Source organism: Cyrtonyx montezumae, unplaced genomic scaffold (genome assembly GCF_038088225.1).
Source record: "Cyrtonyx montezumae isolate F1298 unplaced genomic scaffold, pur_monq_1.0 scaffold_1, whole genome shotgun sequence".
Classification (NCBI taxonomy): domain Eukaryota; kingdom Metazoa; phylum Chordata; class Aves; order Galliformes; family Odontophoridae; genus Cyrtonyx; species Cyrtonyx montezumae.
Window position 1 is genome coordinate 21,309,569 of NW_027071825.1, and position 20,642 is coordinate 21,330,210.

General features: G+C 34.2%; 1 long non-coding RNA gene across 1 annotated transcript in view; it reads right to left on the reverse strand.

The window, feature by feature from the left end:
- Positions 1–442: 442 nt before the first annotated feature.
- The window catches only part of LOC136055037 (uncharacterized), a 128,748-nt gene continuing 108,548 nt past the window's right edge, over positions 443–20,642 (reverse strand). Inside the window, exon 3 of the long non-coding RNA XR_010622797.1 lies at positions 443–559. This is a non-coding gene — a long non-coding RNA (uncharacterized LOC136055037). The remainder of the gene's footprint in view (positions 560–20,642) is intronic.

Consider the following 20,642-nt stretch of genomic DNA (forward strand, 5'->3'; position numbering starts at 1 on the left):
TCTCTATAGCATGAATTGCCAATAAATTGCCTTACTAGATTAGCAAATTCCATCTGTGTTTAGGAAACATACAGGAAAATATTCTAATAAAATGCTTATGATGAGTTTGAGTACCCCTGTAAATACAGGGGAGGGCAAAAGCAGATAAAAATCCTGATATAATTCAGCGTTTACTCAATCACATATTTGACTGACTAAGACTACTCTTTCTGGTAAGAAGCTAGCTCTGTTAAATGACACCTAGGACAGTTAATATTTGTTTCATGGCAAGAATAACCAAGATGAAGTTTCACAAAGTAGTATACTAAATTAGCTTGCTGTATGGCAGTGCAGTGAATAATTTCGCCTGCTTAACAATTTCTCATTTGCAGTGTGTACTTACCTTTAAATAGAAATGGATGGAAAGTCAATGCACCTTAACAGACGTTGACTCATTCATGGCTTAGCTGGATTTGCCAGCTGTCTGTGCTTTTATTTCCTTCTCTATATTTCTGAAGGCTAACTCAATCAGCGTACTGAGGTGAAGTATTGATCTCTTGGGGAGATGATTTCCAGTGGGCTGAAAAACATAAGAAGAGAAAAAACAATAGCCATTAGGCTCCACGTGAAGAAACAAATTTCTATTTGAACCTCAAAGTTATTTAACTTTCAAGGGTGTTATATAACATTTTCAATTTTGTTTGTTTGTTTGTTTGAATCCACAAATACATTTCTAAGTACTGAACATATTTGGCAGCCCAGAATATTTTGGTGTAGAAAAAAAAGGAATTTATCCTGTTTATAATTACATTTATTTTGCTGTTTTTCCTGAGTAGAACTATGTTAAAGAGAAATATGGACACAGTTGATTATTAAAATTAATATAGTAGAAGATTACAGTATCAGAACTACACTGTTTATAGAAAATTATATTAATTTTGAAACTTCAATCCGACTACTACTCTACTTACAGATTTAAAAATTGAATGAATACTTTTTATGTCAACAATCTGTACTTAAAACCAGTGCTGCATATCTTCTATCTGAAAAGAAAGTTAGTAATCTCAGAGATCAAATGCTTTCTATTTAACCATCCACAATGTAAAAATAATGTTTCAGTACTCAAACACATTATTTCTTTGCAATTTTTTAGGATTTTGTTCTTTCATTTCCATGGGTTACATTTTTCATTAAATACATGAATTTTGTGTCACATGGGAAAGCCAGAACACATTGAAGGTAACAGTCTTTTTTTCTCAGGGCAACACAATATAACACACATAATCATATGTACTGCATATACTTATCTTATGTTACACTGAGAAAAGTAGAGCTCAAAGGAGACAGGGCATGATGATATGTATGATCATCATCTTAACTAGGAATTATATCTCATGTCAAAACAGCCACTGAACTTAAAACAGTATTCAAGAACTTCAGCTCAGTGTCACAATTTCTTTTGTTAGTAAAGTGAAAAGTGTCAATTTTCAGGTAAACTTGATTTTTACATATCAACATTGAAGTATACCTAAGTAGGAAAAGAAGTAATCTCACAGGGAAACTGAGGTCTACTTGGATGAAATTTGCAAGCATCTAAAATTTATATGATATATATAACTGTCTTGTATTGTAAATATATCATACTTTTAATAAATTCTGCTTTTCCTACACATCATATTTTTAAAAATGGGAAAAATCTAGAGTGCTCTGAGATTAATAGTCTTAATTAGAAATTCTCTCTAACTTTTCAGAAGAATAAGTCCTCACAGTACAAAGGCTGCTTTGAAAATAATGCCTCCTATTTTATTATGTTGCCCCACAATAACAGAGGCAGATGTTGGTGATATGGCAGGTGAGGTTGAACCTTCCCACCAATAATTTATTCCATTTTGTTGCCGTGTGACTGATGGCAGCAGAAGGTCAGTCTGACAAAATGGTGTCAGACATGGAAGTATGTATGAAGCAAAGGCGTGCCACTGAATTCTTCCATGAGGAAAAAAAAGACATTCACTAATATATTACTTTTGGAGTGACCTACATACAGTGAAAGCCTGGATTTCAATTAAGATGATGTATCCTGCAATGTTATTTAGTGTTAAGACTACAGTCCAGAAGACATAACAACATAAAGAAAAAGATGGATACAAAACTAAAAATCAGTATTATAATACAAAATAGTAGTAGTTTTGTTCTCTTGCACAGTATCTACTACAGTGGCTTTGGCTGCTAAATACTACTTAATACAAATGGAAAATGAGAAAGTGAAGTAGCTGTGACAACATACCTGGATTTCACAGTACTGATACAGAGATTTTGCAAACTCTCAGCACTTGTTAACGTAGTTATCTCACAGATATATATGAAAGAAAAGCATGGCACACAGACTACACTGCTTTTATAACACTACCATCTGCTTTTTAAAACAGAAATTAAAAATTATGCTGTCCCTCAAAGCTAATTTTTTTGTCCCTAAAGCCATTCGGATTGTACACTGTCTATATCAACTTCATTTCTTTGGAAAATTTTGAGTCCCAGGTATTGCAATGTTAATATTCCTGTTTCTCAAAACAAATATTGAATTTAATTTTATTTGCAATATTGACTTACATTAAAACTGTCTCATACATTATGCCTCACTGTAATCCATAATTGCAAATTTAAATGTTTTCTATACCTTCACTGCAATAAAAACTCCATTGTAATTTAGAACATTTCAATTTTACACTCAAAATCATCAGTTTTAATTGTTGTCTGGGAAATACGGGCTGCTAATTCTGTACGATAAACTTTTACACAACCTAAACAATTTATTACAGCGAATGTTTCAATAGGTATGTATTGTTTTTAATGGTATTAAATTATTCAAATTTATTGTAGTCAACATGATCTTAATTTATTGTAATGCATTATTATAATGTAATTGCTTTCCATATATTCAGTATACAACTTGACTGCTGATTACATTCACTAGCTTATCCATTTCCCATGGAGCATGGTGCAGTCAGGCAGGAATTGCAAGTGCTAATGCAGTGTTTGAAGACAGTTCATTCCCATATTTAAAGAGAGTGCAAAGAAGTTTTTCTCCCTACCATTTTGTCTTTTTTCTGTGGTAGAAAAGGCTACTTCAGCCTAGGCCTAAGGACAACTTTTTTTTACTCTGGGATTGTGAGAGCTATTGTAAAATATTTCATGTAAGTATAAAACAGAAGGGCAACAACTGACCTTCAAGTGTCAGGTACTTGAAAGACACCTCCTACCTATCACTGTGGAAAATCTGCTAATGAGACTTATTCTGAACTGAATCTAAATTACATGATTCAAGGGATGGATAACCAGATTAATCTCCTGGTGACACATATGAACTTTATTTTATAGCAGTATCATGTCATATAATTGCAACAAAAACTGTACTTCTCACTGATATACGCTCTGCTGGTAGAGAAGCAGAACTGAATAGACTATGGTAGTCTGCTTCAGGTAAGTTATTAAATCTAATATCATATTACTCTGAAAATAAACTCATCTGATTAAGTTTTCTGTAATAAGGAGAAAAGTTGTTATATACAAAACATGAGGATTTTCACACATTACATGCAACTACTTTATGGACTAACAGCTTCTGTGCAATTTACCTTTGGAGTGTCCTTAAAGACTGGATTAATAACAAGATATCATTTAACATTTAGCTCAAGTGATATAAGGTAGATAAAGGCCACAGTATTTCAAGAACTCATGTCGAAGACCATATGGTCTACTCAAAACTTATGAGATAACCTAAGTACAGATGTCACATTATGGTTGATGGGAAAGCTGCAGGTCATATTCTACTCTCAGTTACAGGTGCATAAATCAGAAGCAATTTAACTGCCATATGTGTGTGTACATACGTATATAAACCTCATGTTTATATCTTTTCATTTAAAAGCTAGAAACATCTCAACTTGAGCTGAAGTTACGGATAACTTCAATTTTTCACATAGCTGTTAGATTTATCCTTCTGATACAGAGAACAGTAAGAATGGCATACAGTTGAGAAAGAGATTACAAACTAAAGCAGAAAGAGCAGCATTTCCACATCAAATATATATACTTTTTTGGTTGTGTAAGATTTATCTTCACTTTTGATTAACTGATTTTGCTAAATTTTATAGTTTATGTGCATTGATAACTTCCTTAGACCTTGGTGGGCTTTCTGCAGAGAGAACAAAATTAATAGTGAGAAGAATGTTGGAATAAGAGAGGAAGAACCCTATTGTAAAAGAAAAGGGCAAGAAGCCAGAGGTTCATAATCTGATTCTTGTGTTTAAAATAGCCAAGGTGAGTAATTAGTAATCATAGAATCATAGAATGTTTTGTGTTGGAAGGGACTTTTAAGGTCATGTAGCTCCAACCTCTGCTATTGGCAGGGACACCTCCCAGCAGACCAGGTTGCTCACAGCCCATCCAGTCTGGCCTCAAATGCTTCCAGGGTGGAAATCCATAACCCATGGGCAACATGTTCCAGTGTCTCACAACCCTCACAGTAAAAAATTTCTTCCCAATGACTAGTCTAACTCTACCCTCCTCTTCTAAACAGCCACAGTGCAGAACAAAACTGAATAAATAAAAAGCATCACACATGATGTTAAGTAAACGAAAGTAGACATAATAGACTCATTCATTAAGGAAACTTCAACCTATGCATTCAGTTTAGAAGATCACACAGGCTTTCACTGAATCAGCTGAAATGACTCTTCTGCTTCACAACTTCTTTGGTTTCTGACATGCAGCTCAAACTACCTGTAGTAAAATTGCAGCTTCTGTTACTGAATTACTATTATCCTGCCATTCTTGGGAATTTACTACTGAATGGAAAATAATTTTAAGTCATGTAACTATCTGTCAGGGACAGATATTTTATTTTCATTCACTTAAAATTTGAAACTAATAAAACTTCAGCTGCAGGAAAGGCCACTTCTGCTTCTGGCACACTTCTGGAGGTGATGGCTCAAGGCATTAGGTTCTTGCAGCTCCTCCTATTTCATTCCTTTTGTTTTTCTGGGGTTCAAACTACTGCATTATGGCAACTTTCTTTAAATGTCTCTGTGAAAGAGATGTATCACTCCTTGATAGATCCTGGAGAATTTAGATTGTAAAGGACTGGAAGTTTAAAAGCTTAATAGCTATACAAGTTTAATAGCTATACAAACATGCAATCCAATAAATTTAAATTCAAATTGGCTCCAAAGTGTTCACACGGATCCGTAACCCTAGCAGGCAAAGTTCATTTAAGAGTACAGATATAATCCTACTTCTATAGAATAACTTGGACATCAGAAGCATTAAAATCATTTAGTGTAGAACTTCAGGAAGTTTTGACAGATCAACTTCCAGCATTAGATATTTTATTTTATCTTAGCTTTACTAATTCCAGAATCTGAACAGATTTGGATTACAGAAGCTCAGTTTTACTGGTACTTCACAAATATCAAACTTGCAGCCGTGTGAGAGTTATAAATATCAAAACAGAGTGTTTAACTATTATATTGTCACTTAAGACAACAGCTGTACTCTCACCTGTGCTAAGAACTTGATGATTGAGATTATTTTGCCATAACCATATAAACATTTTTAATACACATGCATTTTTTGACAGTTTGATTTAAACTAATAAGAAGCACATCTTTATTTACTACTTGTTATTCCTTGCACTGAGAAGTCTGTAAACCAGATGGTCTGAAAACAAACAAACAAAAACATATACACACACACAAAAAAAGGTATTAAATATACCAATATTTTCCCTACATTTTTCCATTGCTATACTGTATGACTTAAACTGAAGTCACTATTTGCTAGGACTCTAGCTAAACAATTCTGTTTATTCTCTGCTTACCTTATATAAGGGAAATATCAAAGCTTAGGAACAAGCAGATTTCATTTGTCACAAGTCTCAATAACATCTAGCTATAATTTCCAGGAAGACCACATTAACGCTGATTTGCTACAGATGCAACATTCTTAATGGTCAAGAGCAATTTTTAAAACAATGAGCAAAATATCAAGATGCAGAACACTTGAAGTCTGAATGAAAATGAATATTTCACAAATAGATTGTAGATTTAATTTGAAAGACTGCTGATTTTTTTCCAAGGTACTTAAGATCCCATTAGTATTTTTATGAATGTATTTTATTAGTTCTTAAATTCTTTTCCATGTGGGTCTGCTCCTGGGACTTGTCCAGTATTTAATTTGCCTTAAGTCCTGACCTCTAGGTTATTGGTAGGAAAATCATTGCCCTTTATGTCCTTCTATTATTAATTTTCTAGGTAGCACCGAAGGTTTAAAAAGTCATCATGAAAAGAAATTTCACAAAGGTCAACTGTAATGATGGCTTTTATCCTCCCATGGTATATGTTTCAAGTTAACTTCAATTAAACTAGCTACTTAGAGGGTGAACTGAAGACACTTTTCCAATGTTGAAAGTAATATTGGATAATCAAAATGATAGTGGTGGGCTTTTTTGTTTCCTTGTTTATTGGTATTTTCAATCTTTCACTTAGGGAAATAACTTCTAACAAAACTTACCACAGATTTATCATTTTTCTATTATTGAAAAAAAACCCAGCAACCTCTGTAAACAACTCTAGAAGTAAAATCAATATCCCATGACAGAAGCGAAGAACATGACTACTAGATTTGTTATAGGAAATAGTTCACAAAGAAGGAAAAGACATTTGTTAAAAGTAAAAAATGGGAGTAACTTCTAATGAATATTCTTAGCTAGAGAGAAGTGAATAAGTCCTAAATTAATGGCATTTAAAGGTGTCATCTAAATATTATTTTTCATTTCTGTTAGTCAATACATTTGGTTACTGAAAAGTAACTCAAATGACTTTCCACTCTTCCCTTCTTAGAATGTGAATGTTCGTTCCCAGAAATCTCTTATTATTATAAGTACAACATATATGACAAAGATGATTTACTGGGATCACTGAGATTTTTGGATTCCAGTCTGTTCTATAATATGTGCCTGCAAATGTAAGGGCTGTTCTGAAAGTAATGCCCCTTATTTTATTATGTAGCTTCCTAATATCAGAGGCAGATATTGGTGATATGGCACTAGAGTTCAATTTTTTTCACCAGTATCTCATGACATTTTGTTGTTGTGTGACAGATGGCAGCAAAGGTCAGTAAGACAATAAAGGCATCTGACATAGAAACATATATGAAGAAAAGGTGTGCCCCGGAATTCCATGTGGGGAAAAAGTTGCACCCATTGACATTTGCTGACACTTGCTGAACATTTATGGAAACCAAACAATGCATGAGAGCACAGTGAGGTAGTGGGCAGTGTGTTTTAGCAACAACAACATCACGGAAGCAGTAAAACATTCTGTCATCTCCACTGGTATGGAATTTACAAGTGTGGCATGCAGGTTCTTGTTTATCACTGGTGAAAATGCACAGATGGTGGTGATATGGTCAAAACTAGTGTTTTGCAGCTGAGAATTTGCTCTGTTAACTATAGTTATTGTATATACTATTGTATATTTGTCATAGTTTCCACAGAAATAAATAGAAGGCATTACTTTTGGAACAAGCTACATACTGATTTGGGCACAAGGGCTCATTGCTGGCTCGTGTTCAGCTTACTAACGATACTTATTTATTTAATAATCAGAAAATAGTTTATATAGTTGTCATTAGTGCATAGTAAATCTCTACCAGAATATTTGTCTCTTCAATTAGAAGCTTATGATCTTCAAGTCTGTATACAATACAACTTATAATGCTGTATAATTTTATTAATATGGAAACATAAGAATACAGAGATTTCTGTTGCTCTAACAATGAAACACGCTATTTACCAGTTTAGGAAAAACTATTATTGTCACTCTGTAACACTCTTCTACTTATGAGCTGGAGTTGACATCAATTCTGTATCTTTCCAACACTCAGTATATCACAAATAGATGGAACATTCCAGAACTGAAGAACATACATTCAATGAAGATAACATAACCCCAATACTTTAAATATCTAAATAAATACTGTGACGTAGTTCTGCATCAGATAGTTCAGAATATATACACTTTAATACTCCAGTGGTACTCAGAGCATATACATATTCGTTCACCCACAGGCATTTTAGGAGTGAATTTATAGGCTCCCTCTAATGCAACTCTTAGTTCACTAGCTCATTTGTAGAAATGCTTCTTCAAAGGCTACCAGATTTGTCATCCTCCCATGGTATATATCTTCTAACACATGCTCACATATGTTCACAGCATACCCTAGAGCATTTTGCACACCTTTGGGATCATGCAAAAAAGACAGCTTATGCTGCAGAACAGTCTTCATTATTTCAGGGACTTTAAACTGCAAACACATATAAAAGGAATTGCTTCAGCATGACCAAGATCCTAAGGACACCGAAGTAAAGTACTACACAGTCTGTACACAGACTAGAAGTCAACAGTCAATAGTGAAGACAGAAGCCAGTCTGTGCTAGAAGGTTCGCGAGATAGAAACTGAATAACGGGGTTGATGTTCTTAGTGTTTCAAGGTAACTTACTCAAAGCAATAACTCTCTTATCACATGCTCAAAAAAATTCAAGAATGTTATCAGAGGGGAACTCACACTGAATGCTACACTTCACATAAACTCCAAGACTAGCTTAATTCACAGGTTCATTTACAGCAAACACTGCTGTCATTCAGCTGTAACTAGATCCCCGTAAGAGGCATGAAGCCCATTCTTTAGAATCTCACTGCCAACATTTCAGGTCCTCAGTAAGAGACAAAAAGTCTTTAGCATACAGCACATCAGGTTTGGGGTTTTTTTTGTGTGTGTATTTTATTTATTTATTTTTAAGATTATCAGATTTTCACATAACAATTGTTATTTTATTTTCTTAATTGCGTGAGTGTTTCTGAATGCATGCAGTTTTGTATCTTGTCATCTGTCTCATCTCTTACAAATACAAAGAGCTTGTTTAGAGCCTTAAGCTGGCAAGTTCCATTGCTTTCCCCTCCTAAAAATTTCAAGAAAATCTCTACTCCTTACTGCTCATAATTTAAGCATTTGAGCCAGGTAGCATGTTGGTTACTAGCTTTTCATCCTACTAAGAGCAATTATAGCTTTTCTCACATGGCTATCAGTGCATGCAACACTCTTGCTGAGATCTAACCAGTACCTGGTAATTCCTTTAATTTTGATTTCATGCATCTGGGATTCATGCCAGTATCCTGCTCCTTCTGTCAGGTGTCGACACCTTAATTGTTTTTTTTTTTGCTTGGTGTTCTTGAGCCTTATGTGTGGTCATTGCATTCTAGCACTTTTTCCTTTTTGATTTCTCTAAAAATTCATTATTTTGCATTTATCTCAATTTAATTCTGATTTCTATACAACAAAGACATTGGCTTTTAGCTTCACTTTCTGCAGAAAAATATTGGCACTCTAACTTGAAGCAAAAGAGAAGGAAATAAACTTTCACACTTAAATCATCTGTACTGGTTATGAATTAGACTTTTCTGATGTAAAATTGAGACAAGAGTATCTGCAAATAAAATAGATCGTACTTATTCTTGTACATATGGGGATTTCCTTGTGCAAGCAGCATTTGAGCATGGCAGGTGCTCCAAATTAACCATCTGTGGCACGAAAGACAACTGAATATCCACTAGGCTGCACTATACTCTAGTGCAATGGTTTTCAAGCTGTTATAGGAGTCTTTTTTGTTTGTTTTTTCTCAAGTCTGTAAGTAACTCTTAAAGATAACAACAGAAGGAACAACAGCAAAGAAAACAAAGAAACAAAAAAACCCATCCCTCCTATCCCTACTATTGGAGAATAGTTTTATTTACACTACAGTAAAATGCTACTGAAGTACCAAAATTACTGTATTTAACTATCATCAGTTCAGTGTGAAGAAGCAGAGATTCTCTGAAGGTTATTGGTGACCTGAGAGAAATAATTGTCTTCAATTACCCAACACACCACTGAAATCACAAGGCACAATATGGACTCAGAGTCTGCACATCCAAAGCAACTACAGGGCTGTTAAAAAAACAAACAAAAAAAACCCCACTGATTTATGTTTGCTTTTCTTATTAAATTCAGCATTCAAAAGCTGAAGAAAGCCTTTTACAATTCAGTGAAATGCCTCCAGAGAACCTCAGATGAAGCTTCAAGGAGAGAAAAGAAAAGGAATGTAAGGTTTATGGAGGACTATTTTGGTCAAAAATAAAATCCTTAAGAAGAAATTATGACAAAGAAATGAAGCAAATTTCTATTTTGTCACTAGCTTATATGAATTTCTGTAAATTGTGGTGTCAGAAAATAAAATAACAGTAGTAAGAAAATTCAAAACATAATGGTTTAAAAGTGCTTGGTTAAGAAACATCATTAAGGCACCTCCTGTGATGAACACCTGCTAGAGACTTTACACATTGCATTTCTGAACACTTGAGTTTCGAAACATAGTTTTTGTGCTAATTAAACTTTGGTTTGGGGTAGCAGGTGTGAAACTGACACCATCTGAGGTTTCTTGGCTGTGTTTTCTTAAATAAATTATACATCACTTTACAGACAAGGAACGTAAATTCTGTTTAAGAAGTCTGTGTCTCTCCAGTGATGTTGAGAAACGGTATGTACGAAGGTCACATAAATATGGAGATTACTTTTGAGTCATTATTTTCTTTTTGTTGTGAGAATGAAGGACGTTTTTATTACAAGGCGACATTAAGTACACATACACAGCAATGCCAAAACTATTAGGTGATAAGTACTGCACTGATCTTTGATTAACTTCTCGAACTTTTGTAAGACTTAGTAAAAGCTGCATAACTAGATTAGACTTAGTATTCCTTAAGGGTATAAATAATTAACAACTAAATACAAAATATTCCAAGTTTACAGAAACCATACTCCAGAAGTCAGTATTTTCAAGTAATAATACTATCTCTTTGATTTAAATTGCCTGGGCTGCTAAACAACTGAGAACTGAGCACACAGGGAGTGAGCTCTGGCGGAAAAAGAGGAGAGAGAGAGTGTGACTGCATGTCAGTTACAGCCTGTGTCCTTTCACAGCAAAAGACAGATGCGAGCTTATCTTAACAGTAAAGACTTCAGATATTTTTCTTCCAGTAATTGCTTTTCTAAGATTTCACTAAGGTTAGAGTAGGAGAAACTAGGTGAGTTCATTTTACATTAAGGCAGCTGAAACACAATAAACAAGTAGGAAGAAGTTTTCCTCCTCACACTACCATGACTGTCTTCTGGATGCTAATACAAATAATTTGAACTGGACAGATATTATGCGAGTTCACAGCGATATCTGTAAGAGTCATCACTCTTTTTAACAATTTTTAATTACCTGCTTTCTCATGAGAATTCATTTCACAAATTGAATAGATGGGGATGAAGGAATCAGGGTTGAGCCACAGGGCTCTTTTTGTAAAGCTGCGTTGTGCACCTAAGCACACCTACTGTAAGTTTCATAAAGGGTTATGAGTTAGAAAATGGCTGTGTTTATTTTATCAGGAGAAAGTTTTTACTAGTTTGCAATATTACGAACATGGCTGTGTAAGTTCCCTATTATTATTGAGGTTTCTCTATAGTACAGAATTTGGACTCCCTGTAAAGAAGTTCCTTTAAAGGAGCAGCAGAAGCAGGGCAGCTCCGTGGAGGATGAATGAGGAACTGTGAGAACATCCTCCGTGGAGGATGAATGAGAGACTGTGCCCTCTCCAACAAGTGCTGCCTCACAGAGCCTGAGCTAGGCAGGCAGATTTGGATGTGGCAAGTGGATGGACCAGGGTTGTCCAGGGAGCCAAGAGAGGGCTATAAACAAGGCTACAAAGGTGTAACATCCACACAGGGAAAAAAGACAAGTACATCTCGAGAAGGACCAGATCCCTAACCTTGAGCACAAATGGATATCCCATACCAAAGGCAGGACGGTATGGAGGGGACACAGGTGAGACAAATCAGGGCATTTAAGGCCTAAAGCTGCTCTAAGAGCCACAGCAATACCCTGAAAATTCCAGGTGCATATGTCTTAGAAATAATATGAGTTAAGTACTTACAATCTAGTCCAATTTGCTCTTTAGCAGCATAAAATAAAGCTTGCCCAATTGTCAGGCTGCCCAGGAGAGGGCTGGTAATGAGATGACAAGCGTTTGGCTGGACTGAAGCAAGCTCTGTTGGCAGAACTCTATGGAAAAGCTTGTAGAGCACCTGCTCCCATTAGGCTTGGCTATAGATACCAGATGCAGCTTAATAATTTTATATTTTTTTACACAAAATGTTTTGGGTTTTTTTTCCTCCTGGAAGGAATAAATTATTCACATAAAATATGTCCAAGGTAGCATGTTTATTCTAAGTATTTGAAGTTGAAGAAGGAGTTCCTAGGGAAAAAAATCAGGAAAGCAAAACACAGCTAACGAGACACTATTATGGGTTTACAACACAGAATATAATCAAGAATAAACTTGCGTAGTCTATCATGTAGCAGATCAAATAATTTTAGAGAAGCTAGGGAGTCATTACTCTCTCAGAACAGCTGTAGGGATCCTACACTCTTTCCATATCTCCTTCACAACTTTTTTTAAATTAATTAATTTATTTTTTTACCATTTTTCTTCATGCATATTCGTATGCTCAATTTTCAGTTCTTTCAACTTTGCTCTGTACTGTCAGGATCCTACTGCAATCCAACAACAGTTAGCCCAGTTAGTCTCTCCCTCCCCATATTATGAAATTGCAAATGGGAGAGATTAAAAGATGCATTCGTTTGCAATCAGCAACAGTAAATACCTATTTAGGGATGGAAGTGACTACACTGAACTGGCAACTTCTCAATCTGAGTATGTTCAACAGGATTACAGGATTTTAAAAAATAGTTTCTATCTGACTGTGTGTAATATCACTTCGAAAAGGCTGTGCTGTCGAAGAATTTATTCCTTCGGATATAGGTAGACATGGCAGGCTCGGTACATGTAAACAAAGATAAAAACATATCAGTTCAAACATGCCATCCTCATTGGTATAAATTTATGCATTAATATGTTGAATGAGCTATGCTGTGGTCTGTATTACCCACTACTATCTTAATCCTCTATGAATACTCTGTGTAGAAAAATGTGTGGAAAACACGTTATGTCCCTTGAATTCTAGTTCTATCATAGGATAATAACATGCCAGTATAGTTCTTGGGTTGACAAAGTATTATGACCTATGAAAAAATGACATTATTTTCAATAAGAAAGACAAAAGCAAGCTGAACTGTGAGGAACTTTTAGCAGAAGTAACAGCTCTAGTTATTTCACCCCTTCACACTTTATCATTGACAAACTTAAGAGCAGTTTTCATAAGCTATTCAAATTATATCTGTGCTCACTGATATTCCCAATGAATAGTCACTAGTTCAGCATTTGGGTACACAACAGAGAAGATATCCTTAGCAGAAAAATATTACTATTAATTACTGTAATTAATATAAATTATGCAAAATGACTAAAAGCCAATTACCAAAGATATTATAACCTTTGAACAGAATATTCAACACTGAATGCAGAAATTCAAATTGTAATGCCATAATTGTGGCAGAAAAAATGTTGAGTGGGGGCTTAGATTTCAGTTCTACGTGCTAAGGCTGTTTATAAAAAGCTGCATAAATACATAAAATGCTAACATATGAAATATAATGTAAGAAATGCTTTGTATGAAAAACAATGTCATATGTAGACAGGTAGAAAATCTCTCTTAAACCTCGTTTTATAGGATTTGATACTGTTCCTTAAATCAGTAGTTGAAGAAAGTGGGACACTGTAGGTTTCTTACAGAAGATAATAGGCTGTAGCCCCTTTTTGAAAAGCAAACTACATTCTCCCTCATTTTACAGTAATAATGTAGGCAAAATTCATACAAAATTGCTGAGCTTCATAAAGCCATAGCTTCAAACATAGCATGCCCAGCATGGGATGGAGTTTTTGCTGTGTGAAAACATACTCAAAACCTTAAATTCATCCCAACCTCTAGTCTTATTTAGAGGGCCAGGAGCGTTTCTCATAATTACAATACTTTAATTAAAAAATAATATAATGATAAAAAAAAATTGACGTTATCCGTAAAGTTATTAGTTCAGTCACAGAATGCATGAAATTTTTCTGGTCCCACTGGAACTAAAGAATTCTGGAATTCCTGTCTGGGAATCAGAATTCCACCCCCACTTGAATTCAAATCCAAGGTAGGAGGGAGTTAGCTTCAGACCTAGCTTTTTCAAATTTCACTATCTTGGACCTCTTTGGCTGAAAGGATTATATGAGTAAGTTTCAGGACACTTAAAAACTCACTTGAAGAGGAGAGAGATTTTTACCTCTGAACTGCCAGTTATGAACTAACTAGTTTAGGAGACAGGTATTCTTAATTTCAAACACTGTACGAGTGTGCAGGTTTATGTAAATGTCATATATCCAGTGTGACTGTGGAAGTTCTCATGCATTTATTTTATAAATCCTCCAGAGCACTCCAATTCAATTATGTTGCTCAGCAATCTGTCTCAAATATGACTTATTTGTCATATTAAACAAGAAGTAGTTCATAAGTTTTGTTTTATTTTGCTCTACTCAGATAGCTTTTAGGAAGAAAGGATTGAAGGAGTGTGTTCCATACTGAACTTTGTAGATTTATATTTCAAAATCAAGGTTTGCCTTCCTGTCAGATATCTGATATGATTACATTATGCCAAATGTGTGAAATCAAATGTATTTCTTCAGAGCTGTTACTATTTAAATTCAAAAATCTAGATGTTTGCTCTGGAATATCAATGCTTTTCCCTGCAATTCTGGAGACAATTTGCTTTAAAAATATACGAGGGTACATTTGTTTTAAACTGACTTATGCCATTTAAACATACAGCTGCTGTTTATCTGAGGAACATATATTAAAGCTTTAACTGTTGCTTTAAGCATGTGCTATAAGGTGATCAGACACTGTAAAAAGACTAAACACTGAAAGATGGAAATATTAAAACAATTTACAAAATATTGTTTTTAAAATACGTTTATCTATAATATACATAGGTTGCTCCAAAAGTAATGCTGTCAATTTATTTATCTGGAAACTACAATGGATAAAAAGAGCACAATAACATTATCTGATAGAGAAAACTCTCAGCTACAAAACACTATTTTTCAGAGAAGTCACCATCAGTAGACGTGCATTTTTGCCAGTGATGAACAAGAGCCTGCATGGCACGCTCATATCTATCTGCTCCAGAGGAGGTGACCCACTGTCACCATTGCTGAAATGCACCACCCACAACCTCACTGTGCTCACATCCACTGTTCAGTCTCCAGAAATATTCACCAAACATTGATGAATGTCAGTGGGTGACATTTTTTCCACATGGAAGAATTCAGTGACACACCTTTGCTTCATACGCACTTGCATGTCAGACACCATTCTGTCAGACTGTCCTTCTGCTGCCACCTGTCACGTGGCAACAAAATGGAAAGGAGTGTTATTGGGAACATTCAGTGTTTACTGCCATACCACCAACATCTGCCTCAGGCATCATGGGCTGACATAATAATATAGGAAGCACTACTTTCAGAGCAGTATTTGAGGTAAAAATGCTTAGTTGGCATATTTTAAAATAAAATACTATATCTATTGGTATAAAAGTAAGAAGGAATTACATGTAAAAAACTAAGCTACTAAATAGTCAATTAAGACACAAATCTCTGACTAAGTCTGTTTTTAAGCGAAATAGGGACCTTATTTTCTGCAGGCCAAACGTGGACAGTGGCTTTGTCAGTTTCTGTTTTCAGAAAAGTCCATCAACTTTATTTTCATATATTAACAGAAAAAAAACCCTGCATCTGGATTGTGGAGTGTCTTGAACTTTTTTTTCCCTTACATTGATTTCTAAAGATTAAGCTCTGAATGCATAGTTTCTTAAACTTTTCCAAAACTGCTGCATTGCTCACTTTAAATCAAGCATGCCTCCAAGCATGCACAAGATCATTGCTCAATCCTTCTGTTAATTAGATACTTCCCCATCCACATTACCATACCCCAGCTGCCTTGTTTCTGGTAGTTTCTTTCACTTCCTGGTCTTTTGGTTTTCAAAACCTAAATGTTGTTCATAACCAGTTTTAATCTGAGTACGATTTTGGTGCTGGAGTATTTATTTATTCTAGCTGGTGTTCTAAACACTGTCTCTGTGCAAAATTGCTTCAGTTTCAACAAAAGCTCTAGAATATCATTTATAATTGGCAGGTTTTTGTAAACATTTTTGTTCCACTTATGTATTCATCACATCAGCCTGTTAAAATTGATTTTGTTTAAGTTGGTTCTTTTTTAATTAAGAAAAGATTAAAAGGTATGAAAACATCTGAGAAAATGAAGTTAAAAGGCAACCTTGGAATACTTGAGTCCAAACTTCGGACAGTGCAGTATGTGACAGAGAAACCAGAGTAAATGACAATGAACAGGTGGGGTACAAAAAGCTAAACTAAAATATCTTTGAGGCAATTATGACAACAGCGAGGTATGTCCCACACACTTCAGCAAATGCAAGTACCCCAAGCTAACAGTTTGAAGCCCACGTCGGTACCACCTTTGCTATTAACCACGCCACCTGGCTCCATTGTGTGCTTACTCCAGTGCATACTGCTTTTACACACTTCAGCTGAACTTAGGGGCCAATGAAAACACACATCACTGGCATTGCACAGTCTTGTATGCTCCTATACCACAAAAATCAAGATCTGAATGCACAAAATTATGAGGTTACCTTAGAAATCATTAAATAGATATGTAAGTTATAAACTGATACATTTCTAAATGACACGCAAATTTAAAAGAGTTTTCAAAACCATAACTAAAAGTATTCTAATATTAACATTACTAGCTTTGTATTTATGCCAATACATAGCATTAGCAGTTCTCAGAATAACGTGTGATCATAAAGGCAGGACCAGTTTTTTTGATCAACAAAATGAGGCAGGAAAATGTTCTCAAGAAAGGACAGCTTTTTTTTTTTATTTCCAGTTTCTGCAATCCTTATTTCATCATTTCAGACAATTAAAGTCCTTTCCATGAATTTCAGCATGATCAAAGATTTTTTCTTATGTTATTCACGCTATAAACATCAATTTAACACTATCATTTTGGAAGTTGTATTTTTAATCTGTGAAGAAAGAAACCCATTTATTCTTCTTTGATTTTCCTGAAAATATATGATCCTCACAAAAAAAATCCAATATTAAAAACAACAACAACAAAATAATAATAAACAACTACATAAAGAATAAAGGCACCCATATTTATTTAGTGTTTTGAGGTCTGGACATTCACTACTCCTCTCTGCTCATGGAAAACTTTTATCCTTTCATTCTCCTTCCCTAGAATTAAAACAAAACAAAACAAAACAAAAACAACTGAACAAACAAACAAAAAAACAACTCCATTTTCTGTTCTGCTTCTGAAGAAAACCCATGAAGAAATTTAAGATTCTTCCTTCTCCTTGTAAGAGATAAAACGCTGAAATTTTCTTGTGAGGGATCTAGAAAAGTAAAAGATGAGATTGTTCTTTGGCTGAAAACAACAGAAGCTCTGCCAATCCCTTCAGTAAGCCAAGATTCACCCAACATTTTTCCAAAATGCACCTTTTGCTCTTATGCTGAATATTATACAAAGTATTTTCCTATGCAGTGTTTATGCAATTTAAACATTTGGCATTAACTTTAATGTCAGCAGAGCCAGAAAACGAAGTCCTGAGAGAAAGAGCACTCAATAGCTACTGGATTATAAAAGATGTATCAACAGTTCTCTGGATCTAAAACAATCCTGGAATAATATTACATCTGTATATCCATTTCCATTACTTGTTTCTGTACTACGGTTGTGTTGGGTTTTTTTTTTGTTTGTTTGTTTTATTTGGATAGACAACCAAATTTGTTTCATGAATTAATGTGCTGTGCTGTACTCTCTCAACTGTATGTTTCACTATACAGTAAATTATACCTACACACAGCAATGCCCAATACCTATTGTCTCAACTGACACCTGGAAGGCAGGTGTATCCTACAGGTGTTTTTGTATTTGCAGCTCTCTGTGCACACTGTGAAACGTCTAGCTTTAGTAGGATCACAACTGAACAACTTTGCTTTATCATTTAATACTAATATTTGTTCGATAATTTTTCTGTAGATTGCACATGTGCTTTCCTAATGCCACTCTGAATTATCAATAATCCTGATGTCAGTTTACACTGCACAGTAATATCAAACTGTTAGGCAGAGTCAGAGCATTCATTAAAGTAAGATGAAAGAACAGAAAACATGAATGAGAGTAAATCCATGCTAATTAGTAGAAAAAGTGTTACTGTAAAATTTGTCTGCAGCTGATTTTTATTCTTGAAGATTCAGTACAGATTCCTCATGAAACGATATTCAGTTAAGAGCAGCTTCCTATTTTAGACAAGTAATTTTCTAATGGAAAGAAATGCAAAACTGTTAGTGTCTGAGAAACTGATTTTCTGTGAGTAGAAAATACTATTTCTTCTATGCTTAAAGAACTAAGCCTTGCTTATTTTATATCTTCTTCAAAGTTTCATACTGAAATAGCCAAGCTACAAGAAATCAGCATATTTACAATCAAAAACTAAAACAATAGTCCAAATGCTCATCTGACTAAAAACACTGTCATTCTCCCTGCTTAAAATAAAATATCTAATGAAGTTGCTAGCAGCTTCAGAGGATCTCTATCCTACTACTATTCCACAGAAAGGTTGTCATAGAAACAAGAAGTAGTTCCAAATTATTTGCCATTTTATGAAGATGTTTTAAAGCTATTTTACATATGGGGAGGGGGGGGGGGGGGGGGAATGTCAACTCTAAGGTGCGACTTTTCCAATTTTTCAATTAAATTACTCAGTACCAGAAATCTTAATATATATTTCTTCTTTGAAGCTGAAAGTAAAGTAATATCTAAGGATAAAGACAGTTTAAATATATTTAAATATAACACCAATAAAAAGGACTTTCTGTCTGCAACACAATATGGCATTAAGAAGCAAAAAAAATACCCCAAAAGATTGGAAATGAAAGAGCAGAGGGCATACAAAATATTTTAGGTATAAGAAAAAAATACTGTATGTGTTCTTGTGATGATAATCCAAGATTAATACATGCTTTGACTGGTTTAATTATTAAAGCCTTACTGGAATATATATACACATATATACATAAAATTATTACATAGCCTTTTATTAAGTTGGAAGAATACTTTAAAAATATTTCATTAACTCAGGAAAAAAGGAAATGAAAATTAAAAAATGTCCAAGTCTACAAAAGAAGCATTGTTGAGGGAATGAAATAATACTTTAACATGGACTTGTGATAACCACATTTTGACTGATTAGAGGTCACAAGTGCAACCTGAAAACAAGTTCCTCATTTCCTTGTCTGTAAACAAAGACACATATAATGTCTGTGCATATGTACATAGATATTCAGGCACTTACTTAGGTAAAGAATAGAAGCAAAATTTACTGCAAAAACATTTATATCAAATCATACACAAATATACCACAGAAGAGTATTAAGGAAGATGTCTGTATTATGGGACTTCAAAGACACAGGTAAATAACCGTTTAATCTTCACTTTCTCTATTAAGAAACAAAAGTACAAGTATATTCTTCACAGACCAGAGTCACAGCACTTACAGACCTACAATGAAATAACTTTATTGAATGTCTCTTTGATTTGCTACAAACAAGTATGATTTTGTCTGTCAAGGAAAATAATTTATAAATTGATAAGAGTTTTTAGTGGTTAAATCCAATACATTTCTTAAATCTACTGTTTGGAGACAAGAAGATAAGATCTATTATACAGAATTTTTCTTTTCTTGTTATATACTGAATTACCTTTATTACAATAAGTTTTACTACTGTGGAAAGCCATTTCTCATAATCCATATCAACTGATGTTCATGTGAGCAGAAGGGATAAGTACCACCTAAAGAGACAATTTCAGACACAGAAGAAAGATTGTTTGATTTCTTTCTAAAGTAAATAAGCTGTTTTCTATTATTGTACAATTAACTGCAGAACCAGTGTACAAATAGTACAAATGTAAACCCTGGAAAAAAAACCATGTATTGAAAGCTAGGAAGTAGAATAAAGGAAGGAAAATGGAATCTACATTGCTTCACCTATAAAAAAATTCAAAATTGGACAGATTAATAGTGCTGAAAAAGGCAATCAATTATTGTTTCTTTTCATAGAATCCTCACTACATCAAAATAACACTATGCAGTATTTACAGCATTACTTTACAATGGACATTTTCTTAAATGGTACAGGATACCACTTATTATCAACAAAATGAAATAATGTTCCATTGTGTCTGCCAACTATTTTTTATATAGTATAAGGACAAAAAGACTGTCCTTAAGTATTTTTAGATTCTCAACAAAACATTTATAATCACTTTTTCTTCTGTTAAAAATAGTATCTGCTACAGCATTCTGTATTCATTTTAAAATTATCTCATTTATTAAGTTCACATTTACTACATGAAAATAGAGATAAGAACAAGATTGTTCTCAAATTTTCCTACAGTTATTATCTACACTTGAATTTGAAATGGCAAAATAACATGA